Genomic DNA, 24,540 nt, shown 5'->3' with positions numbered 1-24,540 from the left:
GATAGACTATTTGTGAAGACATGCAGTCTTGTTTTTCTTAAGAACACACGGTTATTTAAACAAGTTGTTCTCAAACCATTCCAAGCAGAGCTCCTATGGGTCTTCTTTTAAAGAATTAATGAGAGTGACTTGTAATTAAGAAAATCCATTTATGTAAACATTTGTTAAAAATCTATAATAAATGATTCTTAGCCTATTTAGAAACCCAATATCATCTCCTATAATTTTGTCTACATTGTTAATATGATGAACAATAGCTTTTTCATAGTACATACTCCAGGTTTAATTATCATAAATCTTAAATTTGTGTAGTCCAAATTAATGAGGTTTGACTGTATTTTAAAATAATGCTTTTGGACTTCCCTGGTGGCTCAGTGGTTAAGAATCCGCCTGCCAGTGCAGGGGACACAGGTTCGAGCCCTGGTCCAGGAAGATCCCACATGCCACGGAGCAACAAAGCCTGTGCGCCACAACTACTGAGCCTGTGCTCTAGAGCCTGCAAGCCACAACTACTGAGCCTGTGCACCACAACTACTGAAGCCCACACACCTAGAACCTGTCCTCCGCAACAAGAGAAGCCACCGCAATGAGAAGCCTGTGCACCACAACGAAGAGTAGCCCCCACTCGCCGCAACTAGAGAAAGCCTGAGCACAGCAACGAAGACCCAGTGCAGCCAAAAAAAAAACAACAGCAACAAAAAAAATAAAAAATACAACATTGTAAGTCAACTATATTTCAATAAAAGTTATTTAAAACTTTAAAAAAATGAATGCTTTTTAAATGTAAACAATCTCTATCTACAAAAATTGATGAAACATAGATCTACAGAAATTCTAAACATATTTTTTTTTTTCTAAACATATTTTTGACGTAATACTGATTATTGTTTTAAACTGACTTGGCTGGGATAGAGTTGAGAGCTAGATATACCAGCCAGGTGGACTTAGAAACACCTTTCCTTCCAAGTATATCTTTATATTCATTCATTCATTCATTCATTCAATACATATTAATGATGTCCCTTCATGCATTTGTAGTACAGTTAGATCCTTTTGTCACATTCTACACTCCATTCTGAGATCCTCAGACCTCCTAAATGTTTTGTTATTTTTAATTAGCATACATTAAAGTGTTGCAAAATTTTATGGGTTTTGACAAATACATAGTGTCTTATATTCATCACAATAATGTCATACAAAATAGCTAAAAATCCCCTGAGCTTCATCTGTTTTGAACTACAGAGTACAGGCTTTAAGTAATCATCTTACTCATTTGTATTTGTGTTTAAAAGCTACCTTTTTTTACAACTAACATTTAATGAGCGCTACGACATGTTAGGTGCCATTTGCAAGGATTAACTCTTTTTTTTTTTTGCCACACTGTGGCTTGAGGGACCTTAATTCCCTGACCAGGGATTGAACCCATGCCCCGTGCAGTCCTGTGATGGAAGTGTGGAGTCCTAACAACTGGACCACCAGGGAATTCCCAAAAGTTACTTTAATAAGAATATAAAGAGGAGGAGTATGAATACGACTGTTCTAGTTATATAGTGCTGCTTAACAAATCACCTAAAACTCAGTCATGTAAAAGAGCAATCATTTTTCTTCTCTTCCCTTCCCTTCCCTTCCCTTCCCTTCCCTTCCCCTACCCCTGGGCCCCTCCCCTCTCTCTCTTTCTTATTACAAACTTTCAATTCATGCAAGGCTTACTGAAGAAGGCTTATCTTGATTCCTGTACTATGTGATCCAATTTTATTTCTTTGGTGACTGGTCTACTTATATAAAGATGTTATGTAATGAACATTTGGAGCGGTATGTTCAGTGCAACAAGTATTTATCGAGTACTCATTATGCATAAGGCATTCTGCTAAGCAAGATGATGAATACAAAAGATTCAAAAAGAAGATGTGATTCCTGCCCCTAAGGAATTTGTAGGACATATTCATTTTAATGGAGATTTAGGTTTAACAAATCTTTGCTTTAACAAAGACCAAAATAGCAGTGGATTCAATAAAATAAAGTAGTATTTATTTTTCAGATTATAATATAAGTGATTCAGGGTTGATACGGTGGATCCATGATGTCAAAGACCCAGGTGTTTTCTAGTTGTCTATCTAGTTGCTTCACCATTTCTAGGACTAGAGCGTTTCACAAACACCACCACATCCTGGGTAATAGAATGCTAGAAGAAGGGACAGAAAGACTAATACATCACTCTTTTTAAGGTGGTGATGTGGAAATTGCTCATATTCTGCTTGCCTCCCCTCGATGAGATTTTTATCATATGAACACACCTACATTCAAGGGAGGATGGAAGATTATCTAGGAAGCCGGTTCAAAGATTATGTTACTGAATGTAGATGGGGAGAATATTTCCACAAAGAAAATACAAATCATTTTGAAAAATGTGTATGATATAAGGAAGAATGATATAGACATTGTTCGACTGATATAAACAATGCAGTTTGGAAATTCAGAGGAGATAGAGATTAATTCTGGATTAATAAACAGGGAATTGGAGATACACTAGTGTGAACATTCAATTAGCCATAAGAATACGAAAGACAATTCTCATCAGAGTCTGAAAGATATAAAGTTGAATTTTGGGTGAGCAGAAACTCCAGGCTAGTCTAAGTCATGCTTCAGTAAAAGTATCAATAGCTGAAAATAAAGCTAGAATGGAGACAGTAACCAGTTGAAGAGGACCTTTAATCTTAGGATATATTCTGGAATGAGGTTTGTGGATGGACACTGCTTAAATGTATAGCACATTATAGATTATTAATAAATACATTTTAATAAATATCAGATATCCTTTCCTTTAATTCTACATTATTGAATGTGTTATTTTTAAAGGAAGTGACATATAACTTTACTTTGGAGAAGTTGCTTCAATAGTGGGTGTCAGTCCCCCATGGCCAGTGGGTCTTTCCCAGCGCAAATGAAGGGCAGTTGGCCTATGCGCCCCCCTCTCATGCTGTAGTGGAAGGAGCTATGTGTGCTCTCCACAGAGTACAGATATAACAGTGGGGCTGGCCAGGTGCTTACGCAGAAAAAAAGAGCATATATTGGGCTTGTAACAGGGAAAGATATTCTTACACAGGTGCTAAGCCCAGCACAGACTGTGAGGCTCTTCATCTCTTGGTAAGGAAGTGTTCCAGGCCCAAGGCCCATTCTTAAGTGACTGATTGGGGGTAAAAAGACTCCATGCATCCTTCCCAACACTACTTCCTACCATAATTTTAGAAAAGGTATAAAGAAGCTGAAAAAAGATAAATTACCTAGAGGTACTCTTTTTCTTTAAAATAATTGCTTGGAAAAATGTCAATAGATAATACTGCAACATAGATGTTGCAGAAATGGCATATTCTATTATATGTGGAAATTATAACTAATTAATAAACATCATGTCATTTAATCTTCTTGATTCTAATAGTAAAGTACAAGCTTGATTTAAGTACTATGGCATTGAAAAATTATTTTTATAGCATGGTATGATTCACTGAGTTTTTCTTTTTGGTACTGCATTGATTTCTGCTTTTATCTTTATTATTTATTTCCTTGTACTTATTTTGAATTTATTTTGTCCTTCCTTCTCAAGGTGAAAACCTAGATTAGTTATTTGGGCTATCTGTTGTTTTTTAATGTAAAAATATGTTACTATAAATTTAATGCTTTTATGGCAGCCCACAAATTTTGTTATATTGGGTTTCTATTTTCATTATATTCAGAACATTTTTCTCATTTCCCTTGTGATTATCTCTTTGACACATGGATTATTTACAGGTGTGTTATTTAATTTCTGAATATTCGTTTTTTTCACATTATTTGTAGTTTAATTCCATTGTGGTCTGTAAATATACCTTGTATGATTTCAATTCTTTTCAATTTGTTGAGGTTCATTTCCTAGCCCAAAACATTGTCTGTCTTGGCGAACATTCCATTGTATTTGAAAACAATGCACATTCTGCTCTGATTGGGAGAGTGCCCTATAAATATCAGCTAGGTTAACTTGGTTGATAGTGTTCTTCAGGTCTCCTGTATCTTTATGAATTTCTTTCTACTTTTTCTGCCTTTTACTGAGAGAAGAGTGTTGAAGTTTCCAGCTATAACAATGGATTTGTCTATTTTTCCTTGGTTCTATCAGTTATTCTTTGATGTGTTACAAAATTTTGTTTTTAGGTACATAAACATTTAAGATTGTTATGATATATATAATGCTAGTGAATCTATATAATTCAACAATTCTTGATGAATTGATTTTCTTCTAATTATGTAAGTCCTGGTACTATTCCTTGTTTTGAAGTCTATTTTTATTTGACACTAATACAGTCACTTCAGTTTTCTTCTGCATAGTGCTTGCATGACATATCTTTTCTATCCTTTTACTTTTAACCTCTGTGTGTGTTTATGTTTAAATTGTTTCATAATTTCTTTATTTGGTTCTTATCCCATTGTCCAATCTGACAGTTTCTGCCTTTTGATTGGGATTATCAGATCATTTAAATGTAGTGCAGTTATTGTTACTTACGTTGTTTTAAAAGATTTATACCCACCATCTAGTTGTTTTCTATTTGTCTCATCTGTTCTTTGCTTTTTTTTAATTGAGTATTTTTATGATTCTCTTCTGTTTCTACTATTGGTTTATTAGTTAATACACTTAAAAACATTTTTGAGTGAATGCTCTAGGATTTGCAGTATACATTTGTCACATATCACAACCTCCAAATATTACTATATCACTTCATGTAAAGTTTAAGCAGCTTGTAACACTACCATTATATCTACCCCCTCTCATTTTTTATGCTATGGTTGTCACACATTTTACTTCTGCATATCTTATAACCCCACAATCATGTTCCTATTTTTGCTTTAGACAGTTAATTTATCTTTAAAGTGATCAAAAATAAGAAAAAAAATCTTTTGTGATTATATTTATTTTACTATTTCCGATCTTCTCATTCTTTGTGTACAGCCACATTTGCTTCTGGTATCACATTTCTTTTGCTTGAAGAACTTCCTTTAACATTTCTTGCTGTAGGTGTGTTATTGCCAATGAATTCATCTTTATTTTATCTGAAAAAAAAAAAGACCACTTTGCTATCAGTTTTGAAGAATACTTAGAATCAATAGATTTTTCTGTTTCAGTGCTTTAAAGATATGCTGTTGTATTCTGACTTGTTTAACTTCTGATAAGTCTGTGGTAAACCTTATCTGTGTTTTCCTCTATGAAATGTTTCATTTTTCTTAGCCTGCCTTCAAGATTTTCTCTTCATCTTTCAGCAGTTTGACTAGGTATGTTCAGTTTTGTTTTGTTTTGTATTTGGAATGTATATTAGATTGATGTTTTCCAACAGCTCTAATTTCTTTATTCTGTGTTTTCCAGTCTTTTTTTCTCTTTTTATTTTAGTTTGGATGATTTATTTTGCTCTGTCTTCAGGTTTACTGATTCTTTCCTTAGCTGTTTCTGCTCAGGTAATGAGTACATCAAAGGAATTTGTCATCTCTGTTACCATGTTTATTTTTATTATTTTTAGCATTTCCATTAGACTCTCATAGTTTCCATCTCTGTGATGAAATCCCCTATCTGTTCATACATATTGTCTATTTTTTCCTCTGGATCATTTAACATGACTATTATAGTCATTTTTAAGTCCTTATCTGATAGCATAGACTTACAGGTCAACTCTAAGTATGAATCTGTTGATTGCTTTATCACTTCACAATGGGTCATTGTTCTTTTTTTTTAATTGTCTCATAGTTTTTTATTGAATTCTGTCATAATTTATAGAATAATAGAGACTGAGGTTAATTAGCAGTGTTTATTCTAGAAATTCCTCTTCTTCAGTATGTATTCAGTACATTCGCTATGCATCAGATCATTAGTATGCATCAGTCTAGTCAGGAATTGAGCATGGTTTAGGATTTGTTGTTGTTATGATTACCTTCAGGGCAACAGGGGCTTCAAATTTATCCAGTGGTTGGAAGGAGTTACCTTGTGTTTTTCTCAGCATTCTTGCTGTACTTCAGCTTTAGAAATTTCTGCACACCTGAACAATAGAGTGGAGCCTTTGTCTGTGTTCTTGCCCCTTCTCTAGTGTTAGGCTGCTGTTGCTTGTTACTTGGTGTTAGTCTCATGTTAAGGATCAGGAGGGGTTTCTTCTTTTACTTCTTTTGTGTGTGTCCATCTTCAGTATTTGGCAGGATCTGTGTCCCTGGGCCTCAAAGGTGGACCTTTGCTTTCATTCCTTCTCTTCCTTCCCATGATAGCCAGACTCTGAGTTGTAGCTGCGGTTGGTCTAGGGCAGAGATAATTTCTTGCCCCTTATTTAATGCTAGCTAATCTCTGCTTGCTATTGGTATTGAATCCTGGGTTCAGGAGGCTTTTCTGCACTTGCCTCATGAGTGTAAGGCTTTTGCAATAGCAGGCTATATCCTGAATGCCTGTGCCAAGTGGGGAAAACTCTCTCCAGTCTCCCTCCCTGTACCAGACTTTCTCAGGATCACTAGGGGAAAGCCACAGAAAAGAGCTTGCAAGTGAATGCAAACTCCTCTTGTTTCTGGCTTCCCAGATATGACAACTGACAGGTTCCCCATACCTGTCCTTTAAAATTTTGTTAAAATTTTAGCTTATTTATTTTTATCTGCTTGTTTGATGACCACCTCCTTCTCCTTTGCTCTGTCATAGGTGAAACAGTCTATAAGTCCTGTCTCCACTCTTATAGGCTTGTCATTCTGTAGAATTCAGTTTCCTTGGTTGTCTGGAGAACTCAGCTCTCTGATGGGCTCTAGAAAAATTATGATTTTATAGATTGTCAGTCTCTCATTATTAGTGTGAGAGCAGCATTCTCTTGTGGCCTTCTACATCTTTGTTCTAAGTGGAATTGAACGAATTATGGTGGATTCTTATTTTCATGCTTCTTAAGCATTAAGCATATTTTTTTCCCTATTTTATCCATAATTTTAATTGTTTTCAATGGAAAGGTCTACACAATGTTTAGTATTCTATGCCACTGGAATAATATTGATTGTCTTTTTTTTTTCTTTTTAAAAAAATTTATTTACTTTTTATTTTTGAAGTAGCCTCAGGCATTTTTAACGAAACATTTCAGCTTACATAAAAGTTTAAAACTTTAGAACTATACAAATGAAAACACATATTTCAAACATATATATAAATTGGAGGAATAGTATAATGAACCCCTGTGTACCCATCATCCAGCTTCAACACTTATCAGTACACAACAAATCTTGTCTCATCTCTTCTTCCATCCCCCTTCACCCACTGGATTATTTTGAAGCAAGTTCAGGAAGTCATGTAACTTCATTCATAAATACTTTAATATGGCTCTCTAAAAGGTAAGGACTCTTTTTAAAAAGATATAAGACTGAACCATATGAAACTGTCATTTTTGTAGGTTGAAATGTTGTAATATCAGCAATTCTATATGTTTCAACCTAAGCACAATACCATTAGCACACCTAAAAATTGAAGAAAATTCCTCTAATATAACCAAATTCAGTCATCGGCCAAATTTCGCCACTGGCCTCATAATGTTTTTTCGACAGTTGGTTTGAATTGGATGCAAACAATGTCTACACATTGTATATGGTTAATATTTATCTGGTTATCTCTCAATTTTGTGATGTTAAGATTGGCTGAGACAATCCAACCATTCATTGTAAAGTTCCTCATCCTCTTTCAGTCAATGATAATCGTTTCCTGCATCAATTATTTCATTAGGAATTGCAAAATGGTGATATTCTAACATTTCTTCAACATTTACTAGACACTTTATAAAGCATAACTTTTCCTTGTTGCCTGTTTGCTTTCCCTGCAAAGGCAGAGTAAATGTTCACTTCTTTCCCTTTCCCTTAATTATCAGTTCTCAATTTGTTTCCTGGTTTCTTCCAAAGGTGGAAATATCATTATGAATTCATGAATTTTTACCATATTTGATGAGCTTTCTTTTAATATCTTTATTGGAGTATATTTGCTCTACAATGTTGTGTTAGTTCTGCTCTATAACAAGGTGAATCAGTTATACATATACATATATCCACATATCCCCTCCCTCTTGTGTCTCCCTCCCACCTTCCCTATCCCACCACTCTAGGTGGTCACAAAACACTGAGCTGATCTCCCTGTGCTATGCAATAGATAGCTTCCCACTAGCTAGCTATTTTACATTTAGTAGTGTATATATGTCAATGCCACTTTCTCATTTCGTCCCAACTTATCCTTCCCCCTCCCCGTGTCCTCAAGTCCATTCTCTACATCTGTGTCTTTATTCCTGTCCGCCCCGAGGTTCATCAGAATCATTGTTTTTTTTGCTTTTTGTTTTTTTTAGATTCCATATATATGTGTTAGCATACGGTATTAGTTTTTCTCTTTCTGATTTATTTCACTCTATGAGAGACTCTAGGTCCATCCACCTCACTACAGATAACTCAATTTCATATCTTTTTATAGCTGAGTAATATTCCATTGTATATATGTGCCACATCTTCTTTATCCATTCATCTGTTGATGGACAACAGGGTTGCTTCCATGTCCTGACTATTGTAAATAGTGCTGCAGTGAACACTGTGGTACATGACTCCTTTTGAATTACGGTTTTCTCAAGGTATATGCCCAGTAGTGGGATTGCTGGGTCATATGTTACCTCTATTTTTAGTTTTTTAAGGAACGTCCATACTGTTCTCCATAGTGGCTGTATCAATTTACATTTGCACCAACAGTGCAAGAGGATCCCCTTTTCTCCACACCCTCTCCAGCATTTATTGTTTGTAGATATTTTGATGATGGCCATTCTGCCCGGTGTGAGGTGATCCCTCATTGTAGTTTTGATTTGCGTTTCTTTACTGATTAGTGATCTTGAGCATCCTTTCATGTGTTTGTTGGCAATCTATATATCTACTTTGGAGAAATGTCTGTTTAGATCTTCTGCCCATTTTCGGATTGGGTTGTTTCTTTTTTGGATATTGAGCTGCATGAGCTGCATGTAAATTTTGGAGACCAATCCTTTGTCAGTTGCTTCATTTGCAAATATTTTCTCCCATTCTGAGAGTTATCTTCTCTCTTGTTTATGGTTTCCTTTCCTGTGAAAAAGCTTTTAAGTTTCATTAAGTCCCATTTGTTTATTTTTGTTTTTATATCCATTTCTCTAGGAGATGGGTAAAAAGGATCTTGCTGTGATTTATGTCAAAGAGTGTACTTCATATGTTTTCATTTTTCTGTTTTATAGTGTCTGGCCTCACATTTAGGTCTTTAATCCATTTTGAGTTTATTTTTGTGTATGGTGTTAGGGAGTGTTCTAGTTTCATTCTTTTACATGTAGCTGTCCAGTTTTCCCAGGACCACTTATTGAAGAGGCTGTCCTTTCTCCATTGTATATTCTTGCCTCCTTTATCAAAAATAAGGTGAGCATGTGTGTGTGGGTTTATCTCTGGGCTTTCTATCCTGTTCCATTGATCTATATTTCTGTTTTTGTGCCAGTACCATACTGTCTTGATTACTGTGACTTTGTAGTATAGTCTGAAGTCAGGGAGCCTGATTCCTCCAGCTCCGTTTTTCTTTCTCAAGATTGCTTTGGCTATTTGGGGTCTTTTGTGTTACCATACAAATTGTGAAATTTTTTCTTCTAGTTCTGTGAAAAATGCCAGTGGCCGTTTGATAGGAATTACATTGAATCTGTAGACTGCTTTGGGTAGTAGAGTCATTTTCACAGTGTTGATTCTTCCAATCTAAGAACATGGTATATCTCTCCATCTGTTTGTGTCATCTTTAATTTCTTTCATCAGTGTCATAGTTTTCTGCATACAGGTCTTTTGTCTCCTTAGGTAGGTTTATTCCTAGACATTTTATTCTTTTTGTTGCAGTGGTAAATGGGAGTGTTTTCTTGATTTCACTTTCAGATTTTTCATCATTAGTGTATAGGAATGCAAGAGGTTTCTGTGCAATAATTTTTCTGTGCATTAATTTAGTAGTATCCTGCTACTTTACCAAATTCATTGATTAGCTCTAGTAGTTTTCTGGTAGCATCTTTAGGATTCTCTATGTATAGTATCATGTCATCTGCAAACAGTGACAGCTTTACTTCTTTTCCGATTTGGATTCCTTTTATTTCCTTTTCTTCTCTGATTGCTGTGGCTAAAACTTCCAAAACTATGTTGAATAAGAGTGGTGAGAGTGGGCAACCTTGTCTTTTTCCAGATCTTAGTGGAAATGCTTTCAGATTTTCACCATTGAGGACGGTGTTGGCTGTGGGTTTGTCATCTATGGCCTTTATTATGTTGAGGGAAGTTCCCTCTATGCCTACTTTCTGGAGGGTGTTTATCATAAATGGGTGTTGAATTTTGTCAAAAGCTTTCTCTGCATCTATTGAGATGATCATATGGTTTTTCTCCTTCAATTTGTTAATATGGTGTATCACATTGATTGATTTGCGTATATTAAAGAATCCTTGCATTCCTGGCATAAACCCCACTTGATCATGGTGTATGATCCTTTTAATGTGCTGTTGGATTCAGTTTGCTAATACTTTGTTGAGGATTTTTGCAACTATGTTCATCAGTGATATTGGCCTGTTGTTTTCTTTCTGTGTCACATCCTTGTCTGGTTTTGGTATCAGGGTGATGGTGGCCTTGTAGAATGAGTTTGGGATTGTTCCTCCCTCTGCTATATTTTGGAAGAGTTTGAGAAGGATAGGTGTTAGTTCTTCTCTCAGTGTTTGATAAAATTCGCCTGTGAAGCCATCTGGTCCTGGGCTTTCGTTTGTGGAAGATTTTTAATCACAGTTTCAATTTCAGTGCTTGTAATTGGTCTTTTCATATTTTCTGTTTCTTCCTGGTTCAGTCTTGGAAGGTTGTGCATTTCTAGAATTTGTCCATTTCTTCCAGGTTGTCCATTTTATTGGCACATAGTTGCTTGTAGTAATCTCCTGTGATGCTTTGTATTTCTGCAGTGTCAGGTGTTACTTCTCCTTTTTCATTTCTAATTCTATTGATTTGAGTCTTCTCCCTTTTTTGTTGATGAGTCTGCCTAATGCTTTATCAATTTTGTTTATCTTCTCAAAGAATGAGCTTTTAGTTTTATTGATCTTTGCTATCGTTTCCATCATTTCTTTTTCATTTACTTCTGCTCTCATCTTTATGATTTCTTTCCTTCTGCTAAATTTGGGGTTTTTTTGTTCTTCTTTCTCTAATTGCTTTAGTTGTAAGGTTAGGTTGTTTATTTGTGATGTTTCTTGTTTCTTAAGGTAAGATTGTATTGCTATAAACTTCCCTCTTAGAACTGCTTTTGGTGCATGCCATAGGTTTTGGGTAGTCATGTTTTCATTGTCATTTGTTTCTTGGTATTTTTTGATTACCTCTTTGATTTCTTCAGTGATCTCTTGGTTATTAAGTAGTGTATTGTTTAGCCTCCATGTGTTTGTATTTTTTACAGGTTTTTTCCTGTAATTGATATCCAGTCTCATAGTGTTGTGGTTGGAAAAGTTACCTGATGTAATTTCAATTTTCTTAAATTTACCAAGGCTTGATTTGTGACCCAAGATATGATCTATCCTGAGAATGTTCTATGAGCACTTGAGAAGAATGTGTATTCTGTTGTTTTTGGATGGAATGTGCTATAAATATCAATTAAGTCCATCTTGTTTAATGTATTATTTAAAGCTTGTGTTTCCTTACTTATTTTCATTTTGGATGATCTGTCCATTGGTGAAAGTGGGGTGTTAAAGTCTCCTAATATGATTGTGTTACTGTCGATTTCCCCTTTTATGGCTGTTAGTATTTGCCTTATGTATTGAGGTGTTCCTATTTTGGGTGCATAAATATTTAAAACTGTTATATCTTTTTGTGTTGGTCCCTTGATCATTATGTAGTGTCCTTCTTTGTCTCTTGTAATAGTCTTTGTTTTAAAGTCTGTTTTGTCTGATATGAGAATTGCTACTCCAGCTTTCTTTTGGTTTCCATTTGCATGGAATATCTTTTTCCATTCCCTCACTTTCAGTCTGTATGTGTTCCTAGGTCTGAACTGGGTCTCTTGTAGACAGCATATATACGGGTCTTGTTTTTGTATTCATTCAGCCATCTATGTCTTTTGGTTGGAGCATTTAATCCCTTTACATTTAAGGTAATTATTGATACAGATGTTCCTATTACCATTTTCTTAATTGTTTTAGGTTTGTTATTGTAGATCTTTTTGCTTCTCTTGTGTTTCCTGCCTAGAGAAGTTCCTTTAGCATTTGTTGTAAAGCTGATTTGGTGGTGCTGAATTCTTTTAGCTTTTGCTTTTCTATAAAGTTTTCAATTTCTCTGTCAAATCGGCATGAGTTCCTTGCTGGGTAGAGTAATATTGGTTGTAGGTTTTTCTCCTTCATCACTTTACATATGTTCTGCCACTGCCTTCTGGCTTAAAGAGTTTCTGCTGAAAGATTAGTTGTTAACCCTATGGGGATTCCCTTGTGTTTTTGTTTTCCCTTGCTACTTTTAATATTTTTTCTTCGTATTTATTTTTTGATAATTTGAGTAATATGTGTCTTGGCGTGTTTCTCCTTGGATTTATCCTTCATGGGACTCTCTGTGCTTACTGGACTTGAGTAACTATTTTGTTTCCCATATTAGGGAAGTTTTCAACTATAATCTCTTCAAATATTTTCTCAGTTCCTTTCTTTTTCTCTTCTTCTTCTGGGACCCCTATAATTTGAATGTTGGTGTGTTTAACATTGTCCCAGAGGTCTCTGAGACTGTCCTCAATTCTTTTCATTTTTTTTCCTTTATGATGCTCTGTGGTAGTTATTTCCACTGTTTTACGTTCCAGGTCACTTACCTGTTCTTCTGTTTCAGTTATTCTCTTATTGATCCCTTCTAGAAAATTTGTAATTTCATTTATTCTGTTGCTCATCACTGTTTCTTTGCTCTTTAGTTCTTCTACGTCCTTGTTAAATGTTTCTTGTATTTTCTCTATTTTGTTTCCAAGATTTTGGATCATCTTTGCTATCATAACTCTGAATTCTTTTTCAGGTAGACTGCGTGTTTCTTCTTCATTTGTTTGGTGTGATGGGTTTTTACCTTGCTCCTTCATCTGCTGTGTGTTTCCCCGTCTTCTCATTTTGCTTAACTTACTGTGTTTGGGGTTTCCTTTTCACAGGCTGCAGGTTCTTAGTTCCCGTTGTTTTTGGAGTCTGCCCCCAGTGGCTAAGGTTGGTTCAGTGGGTTGTGTAGGCTTCCTGGTGGAGGGAACTGGTGCCTGTGTTCTGGTACGTGGGGCTGGATCTTGTCTTTCTGGTCAACAGGGCTGCTTCTGGTGGTGTGTTTTGGGGTGTCTGGGAATTTAGTATGAGTTTAGGCAGCCTCTGTGCCAATGGGTGGGGTTGTGTTCCTGTCTTGCTAGTTGTTTGGCATGGGGCATCCAGCACTGGAGCTTGCTGGCCGTGGGTGGAGCTGGGTCTTAGCATTGAGGTGGAGATCTCTGGGAGAGCTCTTGCTGATTGATATTACATGGGGCCAGGAGGTCTCTGGTGATCCATCGTCCTGAACTCGGTTCTCCCACCTCACATGCTCAGACATGACACCTGGCCGGAGCACCAGGTCCCTGTCTGCCACACGGTTCAGAAGTAAAGGGAGAAAAAAAGAAAGAAAGAAAAATTTTAAAAATAGAATAATTAACATCAAGATATTTTAAAAATTATTAAAATTAAAAAAGTAAAAAGTAATAGAAAAAAAGAGAGCAATAAACCAATAAACAAATCCACTGTTGATAACAAGCGCTAAAAACTATAATAAGATAAACATAGAAATCATAAACAATTCAGTCACAGACAGCAAACCTCAAGTCTGCCTTTGCTCCCAAAGTCTACCACCTCAATTTTGGGTTAATTTCTTTTCTATTCAGGTATTCCACAGATGCAGGGTACCTCAAGTTTACTGTGGGGATTTAATCTGCTGGCCCTGAGGCTGCATGGAGAAATTTCCCTTTCTGTTCTTTGTTCACACAGCTCCTGCCGTTCAGCTTTGGTTTTGGCCCCACCTCTGCATGTAGGTCACCCTCAGGCTTCTATTCCCTGCGCAGACAGGACGGGGTTAAAGCGGCAGCTGCTTAGGGAGTCTGGTTCACTCACACAGGGGGGAGGGAGGTGTACGGTAGTTATAATTGGAACGCGGGGCAAACTTGCGGTGGCAGAGGCCAGTGTGATGTTGCAACAGCCTGAGGCACACCGTGCGTTCTCCCAGGGAAGTGCCCCTAGATCACGGGACCCTGACAGTGGCAGCACAGGCCCCTGGGGTGGTGGACGCACATGTGGATAGTGATGTATGCTTGCACACAGGATTCTTGTGGGTCACACTAGCAACATGAGCGTTTCATGCCCGTCTCTGGAGCTCTTTTAGGTGGTGCTCTGCCTTCTGTGGGCAGAAAGGGAAGGAATCCCCTCTCCTCGCACACCCTGAAACAGTGGTCTCTTGCCTCTTCGGCATGTCCAGAGTTTTTCCCAGACTCCCTCTCAGCTAGCTGCGGTGCACTAACCCCCTTCAGGCTGTGATCACGCAGCCAACCCCAGTCCTCTCCCTGGGATCCGACCTCTGAAGCCCGAGCCTCAACTCCCAGCTCCCACCCACCCTGGCAGGTGAGCAGACAACCCTCTCAGGCTGGTGAGTGCTGGTGGGCACCGATCCTTTGTGCAGGAATCTCTCTGCTTTGCCCTCTGTGCCTCTGTTGCTGCACTCTCCTCCGTGGCTCCAAAACTTCCCCCCGCCGCACCTATCCCCCGTTTTCACAGTGAAGGGGCTTCCTAGTGTGTGGAAACTTTTCCTCCTTCACAGCTCCCGCCCAGATGTGCAGGTCCCATCCCCATTCTTTTTTCTCTGTTTTTTCTTTTTTCTTTTGCCCTACCCAGGCACGTGGGGATTTTCCTGCCTTTTGGGAAGTCTGAGGTCTTCTGCCAGCGTTCAGTAGGTGTTCTGTAGGAACTGTTCCACATTTAGATGTATTTTTGATGTATTTGTGGGCAGGAGGGTGATCTCCACGTCTTAATCCTCTGCCATCTTGAAGGTCCCCCCAATTAAGTCTTAAAAGTGGTAGCAAAACTCTACTCTTAAATATGAAAGTAAAATGTTCAGGATAATCACTGAAGCTTTATAATTAGCATATATAATTTGTAACACATTAAAGGGGAAAAATACAGAATTTGACTAATTTAACTAAAGGTAGAGTATGTAATGACACCACTTTTCATCAGAAAAAAAAGTCCTGCATGTATTATTTCAGAGAATCCTCTTGAGTAGGAAACATTCTGCACAAGTTATATTTTATTTATTTATTTTCTAAAGCCAGAATTTTTAGAAAACAATATAAAAGTATCTTCTCTGAAGAAACAAATGGGAATTTTTCATTTCTCTTAATGTCTGTGCTAGAGAAATGGACTTACATTTTGATTAGGCTATTTATTATTAGAGTTGTTTTTCGTCATTAGCCCTCCAAGAGCATTTATTAAAAATAAAGAATCCAACATTAGGGACAGATTATTCTACTGAAAGGTGGGATTTTCAGTACTTCTTCTCTGCAACCCTTCCCCTCGGGAAAAAGATCTTTTCTGACCTTTGCTTTTAGTACTAACAGAAATGTCTTTTAAGTGATGTGAAAATGTATTACACTTTCATGTTTGTGCTACCCAGCTCAAAAATGTAGTCAGTGTTATTTCCCTCTTTGAGGTCATTTTGTATGGAAATAATGGAGAATTGTGTTACTGTAGTACCCCAAAGTCATCTTTATATAGGTGAGCTGGTAATGGTGATAAATCCCTTGAAATGCTTAGTTAATTCTCATAGTTTACATACAGGTGGTTTACATTGACCACTCCTGCACCAGATAAAGGTGACATCATTATCTTTTTTTTTTTCTTCAAATTCTGGATTTTCTTAAGAAAAAAAATATACTGGAAACTTGCTCTTCTCTCATGGAACCCCTCTAGCTCTAAAATTCAATAACTCTCTAGTCTCAGTAATTAAAGAGCTTAGTATAATGGTGAACCTGTCTTAGACCCCACCCGAGATTTTCTAACTTAAGTTTCAGTATATGACAGTTCCCCAACATGGAACCAAGAATAGTGAGATACGATAAAGCTTATCTGTTGTAGCATACTTCCTGGAAAGAAGAATCATCTCTTTATTGTACAGTGTGGTGAACAATTTAAAAGCATACTATTTGCAAGCTCTCTGATTTAGAATTCTAAACTGAATTCATGTCTATAAATTGTCTTTAATATGTAAATGTCTTGAGGAAGCATTTGTAGAACATTCAATTTAGAGAGTGTGTTTAAATCCATTTGTTAGGGTAATACTCTGAGTTACGTTGAGTTTATTGCCATCTTACAGAGAAAAAAATAAGTATAGAAGGGTTTTTCAGCTGTCCTAGCATGATCATTAATTAAGTAACAATGAGACCTCCATTCTTTCATTCATTCACTACATGTTTATAGAGGATCTCCTTTAATATATAGGCACTCTGTTAAATACTGATAACACATAGATGAAACCTACAACTCCTGATCACAAGATGATTATGTAGTCATAATCCTCGTCTGGTAGGAAAGTAAAACCTAAAGTAAATAATGAATACAATATAATAATTGCTGTAATGAGAATATGGACAAAATGCAATGAGAGCATAGGCAAAGGAGAATCTAATTGTATTTGGGAGTGTTAGGAAAGACATCACTGAAAAATTACACAGAACCCTTGAATAGCACCTTGAAGAAGGAGTAGACATATGCTAATCACATATCGGGGGCTAATGATTGGGTGGTGAGAAGAGCTTTTAAGGTGTATGAAACAGCATGTCCAAAATTTGGGGTAATGTGAAGGTTTGAAACATTTGGGTAACTTCCAGTGTTTCCGGATTCATGAAGCAGAGATTGAGTGCAGAGATGGAAGAAAAGGAGGCTGGAGATAGGGATAGGCCCAGTAATCAAAGATTTTGCATATTTTCCAAAGAGTTTTAGGCTCCTGCTTTAGGAAGTAGAGGCCATTGGAAAGTTTTAAGATAAATTGAAGGATTTGATTTGCATTTGGACAAGATTTATTCATTCTTTCTTTATGCCCCAAACAGTGTTAGAGAATGGGTGCTGTGTTAAGCACTGGGAGTGTAATAATAAAAAAGGATAGCCAGTGGAGCTTACAGTCTAGTGGAGGAGATGCACAAAAATCAAGCAAATATATACCCTTTAGAAATTACAAACTGAGTGAAGGAAAGGGCTTCAGAACAGTCAGAGAAGGAGACTGAGAACTTTCATTACTGTAAACAACATATATACTATTAGTGACAAACCTTACAACTGATTACAGCAACTAGGTTGTCATGGCACTTGAGCTGAAAGCACTAAGGAACTCTCAGGTGACATTCAGTCTGGAATTTGCTCTCTTACTTCCCAAATCCAGGAAGATTTATAAAATCTTTTTCACTGCAGTTGTACACAGAAAAAGTTATTTTTGTAATCTGTATTTTTTAGGACTTGAGTTGGAAAATAGCCACACCTCTGGAAGTTACTGCATTGTTTGAATCTTCATATAGGAATAGAAGTACTTGAAGTCTGTATTTTAAAGATTTAATTTTGTGCAATTACAGAGGTATAAAAAGATGCTGCACTGTAGTTAGCATATGAGGACTGATATAACAGAATAACCAGATCTGTGTGGACTGGCAGAGATAATGGTGAGCCACAGACTGGTGGGATATACTGAAGTGGGTCAGGGCATAGCAGAGAAACAGCTGTCACAGAGAAGACTCCCTTAGGGAGTAGGAAAGACATTTCATAAGCTCCTCTGGCCAGTGATGGGGATTTGTGATTCAGAACAAAACCACAGTGTATTGCTTTTTATTTGATTACATGTGAGAATTTAAAAATTTTATTATACAAATGCATGTCTATTAAAGTTATATATTATATAACTATAAAATATGTATTTTATAATGTAGGTTCTGTTCTTCTCAACTAGAAAATTTTAAATAATATTCCAAGTGACCTTTTACCAATGTATCTGGGTTGGTTAGATTCTCCAGCAATTGTGGAGAATTACATGAAGTAAGCAACACTTCTTACCTAATGACATACAACCTAGGCCTCCTCCTGTGTGGTATATTGGCAAGTAGTTGATACTTGTTACACTAAAGGGATGTTTATGTCTTTTGGGAAGTGTCATGTGTTAGTGACTAAGAGTGATGACTCAGGTCTCAGATGGACTGGGTTCCAATCCTGCATCTGCCATTTGTTAGCTTGAACTTTAGGCAAGTTACCTAATCTTGTGAAGTCTCAGTTTCTTCACATTTAGATTAGGGAGAGAAATGCTTCCAATACATAGGCTGGTTTTAAAAGTTCAACAAGATAAGCCACAGTCTCTGCCATATGTTAATTGCTCAGTGTTTTAATTTATGATTATTTAGCAAAAACTATACACACGGTCTCCCTAAAGAAAATAATTTACTGGTTAAAATCAAAAGTGAAGTTTGGGCTTCCCTGGTAGCGCAGTGGTTGAGAATCTGCCTGCCAATGCAGGGGACATGAGTTCGAGCCCTGGTCTGGGAAGATTCCACATGCCGCGGAGCCACTGGGCCCGTGAGCCATGGCTGTTGACCCTGCGCGTCCGGAGCCTATGCTCCGCAACAAGAGAGGCCACGATAATGAGAGGCCCGCGCACTGCGATGAAGAGTGGCCCCCGCTTGCCACAGCTAGAGAAAGCCCTCACAGAGAAACGAAGACCCAACACAGCCAAAAATAAATATATATTAAAAAAAAGTGAAGTTGGAAAATATGAACTTATTTTGCTCTGAATAAAGTAACAAATTTATATACAATTATAAGGTCATCTCATGATGAAAAGGAGGAGGGAAAAAAAAAACCCTAAACTTTATCCATTTTAAGAAGTTTCATTAAAAAGCTTTCAATAATCCAGGTTTCACAATGTGGATATATAGATAACATAGTATTCATAAGGTATTCATTTTTAACAGGCTTATCTAGTTGATACATTGTTAGTTTTTATTAGTATTATCAGTTGGCTGGTCATGAGTATCTTGTTTGAAGACCAAAATCTCTTAGCATGTTTTAAGTATTTCAAGAAATGTTTCAAAAATCAAAGCTTACATTTATAAACTAAAATGCTAATAAAAGAGTAGAAGCAATAATATAATAAATGAATTGCTGTTTAGTGAAGTGCTCCCATTAAAATTAATGTCTTATTTGGGGCAAGAGGTGATGAAGAGAAAAGAATAAAGTTGAATAAAAATTCTCCTTGGTTTTTCCAGTATGCAAATGATGTCAAAATGCAAAAATGATGACCACTATTTTATTCCACTCCTAGGAATGTTTGAAATGTATCTGAATATTCATAGGAACACAAAGAAATCTTGCTATTGCCATGTCTAAAATGTTTGGGCATTATAGTTGAAAACATTCTATAATGAAATTAACATTGTTATTTAAAAAATTATTTATACTTTTCTTATATCTTTAGAATATTTTCATCTAAACATCTTGAGAGCAGTGACTATATTTTTCTTATTTTGTGTTTCCTTCAGGGTAAGGCACGTAAAAGTTTGTTTAACCATCATAATGTTCATAACATATTTCACTTGTACCAAGTTTTACTCTAAATAGGATGTGTTCTAATTAGATTCTAATGTAGTCATCAAATATCTCCACTTTGAATTTCACTATGAAGTAGATTTTCTGTCACTGTTAGGGCTTACTGGGAAGATGAAAGTACAGAATATTTTTAGTCTGTACTGACAAGTTTTCTAAACTGATATTTATTGACCTTTTGCAGATACACTAGCTATTAGAAATGTTGAAAAAATACATTTCAAAGATCTGTCATATAGATTGGAAAAGAAAAGAAACAACTCAAATTAATTTTGATGGCTATAAAATAATGAGAGCCAAATTTCATTTGAAACAAGGCATAAATTTTATATTTGGAAAGTAATAAAATTAAATAGATATACAATTAAAAACTTGATCTTCATGTGTAGTCTATATTTTTAGAGAGAACTGGTGCTGAGGTTATGTTTGGGAAAAAAATCTTTTAAATGAGGTGTGAGGGTCTACAGTGAACATTTTGATTGTATTACTTGTGTACAATAGAAAAAAATGTATAGAATATGATTAATCTGGCCCTTATTTCAAACAGAAAAGCTGAACTCTTTTAGTTTTATTTTTTCTTTTTAGTGTAATAATACCTTTATTTTGCAGTTGAAAATATCATTAGTAATGTTGAACTAGCCCCGCTAACAATGTTAGTGCTATGAAGTTTGGTCTAACTCTCTTCCTCCAAGCTTCAGTTTTCTTTTTTAAACTATTTTCCAAAAGCTAGCAGTTCATTAAAACATCATGACTTATACACTCCTTTTCTGAACACTTTTCTCTTGGCAATGGAGAATAGAATGTTAACCAAATTTTTGATTAAGTGGATATAGAAATTAATCTAATACCTTGCCATTTTTGTTTTATTTGGAACCTGTTAAGAGTTTGGAGTTTCATAATACATTCTAAGTGGCTTTTATATCTGAAGAGTAAAGTCCTTTAAGGGTGTTCCTAACATCCTACTTCCACTTTTTTTCTACAAAATGTTTGATTCTACATGCAACTTAAAACAATATTGTGTCAAATGCTGAATTTAAACTAACATTATCATTGACAGATATTTCAATATTGCCTTTTCTGTGAAAAATGCTAGTGTCATGTAGAAAGACAATTACATCTTTCAGCCTTACCAGAATCAATCCTTATATTTCTTCTGGGATTTTTTTCTGTCTCTCTTAATTCACTTGTGAAAGTAGATACTGCAACTAAGACCACAACTAAGATATAATTGTACATCCTGCTGCCATAAGAGAGTTTTATTTTTAAGGAGACATTCCTTTCTGTTTCAGGGTAGAAGTAGATATTTTTTAGTGGCATATTTGTCCTAAATCCAGCTGTGCTACCTTGGTATCTGGTTTTAATTATTTTTGGTGAGGAAAGCACTGTCCTAAACTCAAATAAGGACATGTGAATACATTTAGTTGGTGTTACAACTCAACACTTTGTGCTTATTATTAGCTGCGACTCTGTACAACCTGGAGTTCACGTAATTTGACATCTCTCAAATCTGAACTAAGACACACAGAACAGTTCTTTAAACACAGACACAGAAAACCTCCATTCCAAAATGATTATTTTAACCAAATACAACTGGAACTCTGCAGTTTTGAAATGTATCATTTTCCCCCAAAGGAACTTCTGGGAACAGTGCCCAAATCATACTTTTATCTTCTGAAACGAAACTTGAAATTTAGCAAAGATGAATTTCTTACCACACGTACATATCATTATATGAAAAAATTAAGGACATCACATCATCCCTATAGTGCCTGGATTGGTTGACTTACTGTTTAATTTTAAATGAGAAAAGGAAATTTTCTTAAAACTGAGAGTTTTCCCCCAAAGACCTAGTTAAAAAGCCTTCCAAAGGTAAGGGGGAAATGTCATTAGATGACAAATAGAATTTTCTTCAGAGAAAGAGATATTCATGATCATTATTTCTTAATCTTACCAAAAAGTCTCTTGATTTTTATCCAGATTTAGATAAGCAAAGATAAAAAATAAATTAGGAAACAGTTTACTTCTTTCATTTATAATGATAATTCTGTATAAACAACCATATTTGTATCTATTTATGTCTTTATCCGTATTAATCTTTGTGTCAGTCAATACACCCTTGAGCATTTTGTAACAATCTCATAAAAGCAACATGAGCATTTTGTAACAATCTCATAAAAGCAACATGAATAATTTCTATACCTTTAAATACAAGTATCTTTGGTCATATGTAATCTGGGAACTCATAGGCGGTAATATCATTAAAATGAATTATTTGGAAACTTAACATTTGTAGATGAATTTCAGGGAAGGCTCAGTTTACACTAATTCTACTGCATGGAAGCTATTGACAATTATTATATATAAATTCCAGCATATATGATTCTTTTAGGTTATTTCTGATACATTAGGGACAAAAATTGATGTGTACAAAAGTCCTAGTGGAAATAGGTTATGTTCTTATGGATTCTGTGAATTAAAAATAATTCTTACAATTTGTACTCTATATTAACACAAATTAAAATTCTTAAAGTACTACTTTCATCATGCTGTACCTCTGCTCAGAAAAAAAAAATTGCTAACCCCCAAGATTCTACAGAAAAATTATTGCCCTGTATTGAAGGAACTTATTTTACCATATGCCCCAATTTGTCTTTTTTATTTAAACTTTGACCACATTCCTACATAAATTATCACAAGTAGTCATATTTGTTTATTAACTTCCAAACATTCAGTCTCTTCATTCCTGGTCCTCCAGTTCATCATCCCTGGTGAATCAAGTGTAGAGATTGGCATTTCAGCACAATGGATAGTTTTGTATTCTTGAAGTCCTTGGCCTCCTTTGATAAAAAAATCAGTCTTGATAACTTTATCTTTAAGCCCTTCAAAAAGCTGAGCCTTGTAACTCTGAGGGATGCTCATGGTCATTATCACTGAATATAGATAATGTTAACATTCTTGAGAAGGATATGAGTCTACTCTATGGTGTCCTGAGTTCCCATTCATTGAAGTCTTCTTCTCTGAGGTTTTGGGCCCTATTGGACCCCAGGAAATAAGTGTAGACATACATTAGGATTCAAGTCCCTTAATTTTTAGAAATGACTCTCTTCACAACACCAAACTAATTTAATAGTTTTTCATCATTCTTATGCCTAAACCAGAGGCTCAAAATGAGATGAGGATGGAAATGGGTGAAGCTTCGTTGAGAAGTTGGAACTTTAACCATTTGCCACTTCTCTCTGCTTTTTCCACAGTAGGCAGTTGTAAATATCATAACACCCTGAATCACACAGAAAGAAGAATCATAAGTTACAAACTAAAAATGCATGGAAGGGACTGTAAAATTACATACTTACGTAATTAAACTTTGTATAAATTCTGAAGTAAGTTTTAGATTTTTTTTTTATTTCTGGATGGCTCTGTTCAGTTGCCCAAGGCTAAGAAATCTCAGTCCAGAACTTTTGTGAATCCCAAAAGTCCAATTTATTTTCTTCTCTTTACCTTGAGTTTAATCCATGAATGTCACGAAGGCCTATTTTTCTTGGTGTTTGCATTTTAAGTAATCCTATCAGTAATGTGTCCCTTTTACACACATAACGTCTTCATCTTCATTGCAATCTCTGTCATTTTTTCAAAGAGATCTATGGTTTATAAAACTTTATTAATTTATTGGGAGAATCCAATTACATATGTGTAATGTTGGACATAACTGGATCCATTTTCCTGTTTCAAGATGAAGAATTTACCTACACAGTATTTCTCAGTTTTCCAGTCTGTATTTACATCTAACCTGGCTGCATCCATTTTTGTAGTCGGTTCTGGTTGGCTAACAACTCTTTATTTATTTATTCCTCCTGATTTATCTCTTCTTCTTTTTTGTCTTTTGTTTACTTTATCCCTTTCACTGGAACCTGGATTCAATCTGGTATCCACTTATTTTCTCTTTTCCCCAGTCACCCTCTGAATTAGAACAAGTTAGCAATTAGAAACAGGTTTTGACATTAAGAATTATCAAGTCTTTCCTACAGCCAAAATCATATAAATAAAATAAAGACTTTAAAACTTCATACATTTTAAACTAATTTTACAATAGCAATATCAGGGATTTTAAAGAAATATAAAGTACATGATTTATCATTCAGTAACTTGCAAACTAACCAGAAATATAAGGAAGCAAGCACACGGATAGACAAACAGTAACATAAAGCAGAATAAAGACTGGATATTATTAATAAATGGCTCTTGGGTAGGTCCTTTTTGATAATGGAAATTTTTAGTTCTCGTCATTTGCTGAAATTTCTAATATCTGTCTTCCCTTACATGGAACTGATTAAATTAAGCAGGCTTACCATTCAGGCTTTAAAACCAAAGCCTATATATAGGATTTCAGAAGTAAAAGAGAAAGAGTGCAGTTCTGCTTTTCTCATCTTCCCCTGTCCTATTTCACACCTACTCCCTGATCCTAGACCATTAGGACTCCTCAAGATCATGGCTTTTAGGCATGTGAATCCCACAGATAAGGACACTGTGTATATAGAGAGATTTAGTTGATTTAGATGTGAATGGATCTCCCTTGGCAAGTCAGAGGCTTCCATATAGAATCCTTCTAATTGGGATCCTTCCATATGGGATCGTCCCATCAGCTTGCATGGGGTCTTTCTGTTTGACTGCTCATTTCTTTATGTCAAAGGAATTGTGTAGTACAGATAAATTTACAAATTGTCCATCTTTTACCCTCTCCAAGTTTTTCTGTGGAATCTGTTACATATTTACCCATTATTAGGCAACTGGATCATATTGTACCTGGACAGAACAGGGCCTCTGAACACACTGCTCGGGCAAGACATTACAAGATAGTTGATGGTTCATTTTTATTATCACTGATGAGTTTATGTTTGCAACTAAA

The 24,540-nt window shown here is 35.8% G+C and overlaps 1 long non-coding RNA gene across 1 annotated transcript in view; it reads left to right on the top strand.

Annotated features, from left to right (window-relative positions):
- The first annotated feature begins 14,557 nt into the window (after window positions 1-14,557).
- Window positions 14,558-24,540, top strand: part of LOC132524177 (uncharacterized) — a 417,505-nt gene continuing 407,522 nt past the window's right edge. The window contains exon 1 of the long non-coding RNA XR_009541810.1: window positions 14,558-14,652. This is a non-coding gene — a long non-coding RNA (uncharacterized LOC132524177). The remainder of the gene's footprint in view (window positions 14,653-24,540) is intronic.

This window comes from Lagenorhynchus albirostris, chromosome 8 (assembly GCF_949774975.1).
Source record: "Lagenorhynchus albirostris chromosome 8, mLagAlb1.1, whole genome shotgun sequence".
NCBI lineage: Eukaryota > Metazoa > Chordata > Mammalia > Artiodactyla > Delphinidae > Lagenorhynchus > Lagenorhynchus albirostris.
Note: the sequence above shows the minus strand (reverse complement) of the source record. Positions and strands in the feature narration are given on the sequence as shown.